This window comes from Rutidosis leptorrhynchoides, chromosome 9, assembly GCF_046630445.1.
Source record: "Rutidosis leptorrhynchoides isolate AG116_Rl617_1_P2 chromosome 9, CSIRO_AGI_Rlap_v1, whole genome shotgun sequence".
NCBI classification, from domain to species: domain Eukaryota; kingdom Viridiplantae; phylum Streptophyta; class Magnoliopsida; order Asterales; family Asteraceae; genus Rutidosis; species Rutidosis leptorrhynchoides.
In genome coordinates this window covers 229,733,198-229,737,962 of record NC_092341.1, presented here as the reverse complement: position 1 = coordinate 229,737,962, position 4,765 = coordinate 229,733,198, and the positions used below count along the sequence as shown (strand labels likewise).

At 35.3% G+C, this 4,765-nt stretch overlaps 1 non-coding gene across 1 annotated transcript; it reads left to right on the top strand.

Moving 5' to 3' along the window:
• The first annotated feature begins 4,183 nt into the window (after nt 1-4,183).
• Nucleotides 4,184-4,290, top strand: LOC139869843 (small nucleolar RNA R71). Its single transcript, XR_011766417.1, has one exon. It is a non-coding gene; the product is annotated as a small nucleolar RNA R71 (small nucleolar RNA).
• Nucleotides 4,291-4,765: the final 475 nt, after the last annotated feature.

Sequence of the window (4,765 nt, the reverse complement as noted above, 5' to 3'; positions counted from 1 at the left end):
TTATCAATATTCCCACACTTGAGCGTTGCTTGTCCTCAAGCAATATAGTCTTGAAATAAAAACATACTTGAATCACTTCTTTATTCTTCACACTTTGTACATCAGTGATTTCAATACGGCGGTTATGAACAATGATAGTAACGATGCGGTTTACAGTCTCACATGACTATAAAAATTTAGATCCGTTAGGAAATTGGATCTTTATGAAAACATTTGATCTTTTGAAAATTCAATCTAGTTTTTATCCTAGATAAGTTTTTTGGAATAACCCTTCACCGGTGTTGCAAAATGTTATTGTGGGTTTTGTGGGTTTCGGATTTTAAAATTTTAACTCAAAACTTTACAGTTTTGTGTCACCCACTTGCTAACCTTGTATTAGGAAAGCAACACGTCCAGTTTACTTGTCCCGTATATTACCTTTCGGTAAACTACTTTCCGGTTGTAAAGGAAAGTGATGAATAAGAAACTGTTAAGGCAATGTCTAATGACATGCATTTGTTCATGGTCTAAAACGTGTCGGATGTTATTAATATCCTTTGTAGGAGCAATAGTAAAGATCATCCTATAATTTTTCTGGTCTGGCACAAGGTCCTGTCTTTGACCATGCTATGCAACCATCGTTCTTACGGTTGACACCCGATTTGGTTCAGGTGACCTAATGAATTCTGATGAATTCTCAGGATTTTACGTTCAATGGTAATGAACGCATTGAAAATAGGTTTTCAGAAAACAAATCGGTTTGTAATTTGATCAAAATATTTTCTCGTTCAAGTTCGAGTTTAGATATCATCGAATTCCATGAGTTTGTAATTCTCAATGTTTAAAGTCAATCTCAAGGATTGAGTAATATCAGGCTTAAAAGCTGATTTTTAATCTTTAAGGAGATTATCCTTACTGGGGGTCTGATTCATTAGTCTTATCAAGCTAATTTGCACGGCGCCCTCCCCATTTTACGAGACATATCCTCTCATGGTTAGGATAAGTCTGACCACATGGCGACCCTGTTTGATGCTGAGGTCCGTGGATTTCCTGCTGATTTTAGAGATGACTTTTCTAGATTTTTCGTCAACCTAGAGCTGGTCTAGACGACAACTTCTTGACCTAAATCAAGAAGTACGTGTCTTTTTCGGAAGACTTTACTTCCTTTTAATGATGGAATTGATTCATCGTGTAGATCCATCTTTCTTTCGAATATATTACAGTAAATCGAGTAAAACTGATTAGTTTAGTCCAAAACAAAAGTACCTGCAATAAGCTTGTACAGATATGTGATATATGTTTTAAAGTACTTGATGAATTCTTCCCACACTCAGCTTTTATTTATTTCTTTCTTTGCCTTTTTATTTCCCTCTATTCCATTTTAAATGAATTCAAGCGTTTTGGGTTGTTTCTTAATTTATGTCCTTTCCAAGGTAACAGTAATTTCGATAGTATCACCTAGTTTTATCGTTCATAAATATATATAAACATGATTTTGAATTCATTTAGTTGAATTTTTTTTAAATTTTCACAAAATTTGGCAATTAAACCAAGTGTAAACCTGAGAGAATTTATAACCCTTGCCCACACTTGAGATCTTGCAATGCCCTCATTTGCAAGAAATCAGTAAAAATTTAAATTCATGAGGGTGATTAGTGTAGAAAAATGATTAAAATTACCGAGTTTGCAAACATATTGTTGTTATTTCACATTTGATATTTTGCATCTTGTCGTCAAAATTAGTAGCTTTTGCTGAACTTAATGACAGTCTTTGAAAGTGCGTTGTTTTACCCTGTTTTTTACATATGATAAACTACAAACATATATACATATTTTTGAAGTTTGGTATATTACCCCACTTTCAAAAATTTATAAAATCTAATATTTTTTTTTGGCATACTTTAAATCAATAAAATTAAAAATAATGATAACAAAATTTGTCGTCCCGCCCTCGGGTAAAGCAATTTCGGTTCAATGACCTAGTGTTTAACTCATGACGAATTTTAGAAATCATTTTTTTTAAACTTAATTAAATAAAGTAAAATTTTGTTTTTAAAATCACACAAAACTTAAATTTAAAAAGCATATTAATTTCATATAAAACCTACAAAACAAAAAAAATTCAGAATGGGGGGAGAAAGCTAGTTCTTTAGTGTCTGCTAGTGGAAAAGATCAATCGGATTCCATTCTCGGAACTACACGAGAACAGAATAACTAACTCTAGACAGCATTTTCTTTTTAGAACATTTTGAATCTCCCACACTTAGGTAGTTGTGGTGTCAAAATTGTGATTAACTTCATCGTCAATTTTTCTTGGACCATAATCAACTTGCATATCTGTGACTTTTGCTTTAAGCCATTGGTCGGATTCTTGTGTAATATCCATAAATTCAACTAATTTCGCCTTTTCTTTAGGCGACAGATTGGATACTAACCGGTTACATAACTTAAAGTTCTCCTTGGTTCTAGCATCGCGAATTCGTTTAATAAGTTTCTTCATTGAACTATTAATAACGAGATCATTTAATTTCGTATCAACAACGGGGTTCTTTGTTATCAGGTCATCATTAGGTGTTACTTCATTTTCCCCACACTTAGGCGTTTTATTATTGTTGAGCACTACCATTGGAGTTGGTAAAACAACATGGTTCTTACCAATCGTTTTTGCTGGTTCAACGGTTTGGTTGGTGGAGATTTAGACTTTCGAATCATAAAGGTGATCGATTTCTCATCATTACTAAGTGTCATTCTACCCTTTCTTATATCAAATAATGCCCCGGTGGACGCTAAGAATGGTCGACCTAAAATTAGAGGAATGTTTGGGTCCTCTTCTATGTCAATGACAATGAATTCGACTAGAAAGGTTAAATTACCTACTTGAACGGGTAGGTGGTCAGCAATTCCAACTGGGTGCTTAATGGTTTGATCAAGGAGTCGAACACTCATATCTGTTGGACTTAACTCACCTACTCCTAATCTCTTATATAATGAAAGAGGCATAACACTCACACTTGCACCTAAATCTGCTAGTGCATCATACATGACACAGTCACTTAGTAGACAAGGAACAATAAATTCACCCGGATCACCTACCCTAGGTGGAGGTTTTGGTGGAACTGTTTTCACCGGGTTTACTTCTACGATTTTTGTTTCTTGCACTTTCTTATTCTTCTTCTTCTTCTTTTTTCCAAAGGTATCACAAACTTTATTACCTATCACTTGCTCATACTCAACTCCTTTTCTTGGAAACGGGATGGGTGTTTTGTATGGTGCCACCACTGGCTTTACATACTCGGGTGGTGGTGGTGTTGTAACTTCTTCATTGTTACTCACATCTAAAACTTTCCCATCTTCTGGTGTTGGTTTTTCAGAATTTATTGATACCGTGTTAACATTTTCATTCCGAGGATTTACTTCATTATTACTCGGTAGCTTTCCTTGTTTCCTTTCACTCATCAATCTAACAAGAGTACCTACTTGTTTTTCTAGATTCAAAATGGAAGCTTGTTGAGTTCTAAATGACTGATCAAACCTCTCATTCGTTTGGGTTTGAGTTTCAATAAATTGTGTTTGAGATTCAACTAGCTTAAATACCACTTCTTTCATATTTGACTTTTTCTCTTCAGTTTATTGTGGTGGTTTATACAAGCCAGGTCTTTGTTGATTGAAAGTGTTGTTTTGAGTTGGTTGGTTTTTTAGACCTTGTTGGTTGTATGAGTTATTATTGGGTCCATTTGGATTGTAAAGAATGTTTTGATTTCGATTAAAGTTTGGCCTTGGCGGTTGATAATTATTTTGATAATTATTTCCCGGCCTTTGGTTTATGTAGGAAACATTCTCTTGTTGTTCCATCATTTGCTCAACATTACAATCTTTCGTTAAGTGTGGTCCACCGCATTGCTCACAACTGATTCGTATTGCGTGAATATCTTTAGTCATCTTTTCCATTCGTCTCTCGAAAGCATCTATTTTTGCGGAAACAGAATCAAAGTTATGGCTAGAATCGGCTCTAGCCGCTTTAGATGAACGAAAAATATCTTTTTCTTGGTGCCACTCATGCGAGTGGGAGGCTGTGTTATCAATGATTTTGTAAGCTTCAGTTGCGGTTTTCTTCATAATGGAACCACCAGCTGCTATATCGATGTCTTTTCGTGTTGCGATGTCTACGCCTTTATAGAAGATTTGTACTATTTGAAAAGTATCTAGACCGTGTTGAGGACATCCTCTCAACATCCTTCCGAATCTTGTCCATGCCTCATATAACGTTTCATTTGGCTTTTGCACGAACGTGGCAATTTCTCCTTGAAGTCTCACGGATTTAGATGCCGGAAAGAATCTTTGAAGAAATTTCTCAACTAAAATATCCCATGAGTCAATCGTTCCTTCAGGTAACGATTCTAACCAATCTTTGGCTTCTCCTTTTAAAGTCCATGGGAACAACATAAGATAAATAGTTTCATCCTCAACTTCTCGGATTTTAAATTGATTACAAATCCTATTAAAAGTTAGAAGATGTTCATTTGGATCTTCCTTCGGCGCACCACTATATTGGCATTGATTAGTTACCATGTGTAGGATTTGTCCCTTGATTTCATAATCTGACGCATTGATGTCTGGCTTAATAATGGCGTGACCTTGGCCCGTGCGTGTGGCTCTCATTCGGTCTTCCATACTTAGAGGTTCTGTTACTTCCATAATTGAATTTGTTGAATCCGAATCACTAGAAGATTCTGATTTAACTATTTGTGGTTCAGGAGGAATGATTAGTGGTTCAGGATCTTGGAAT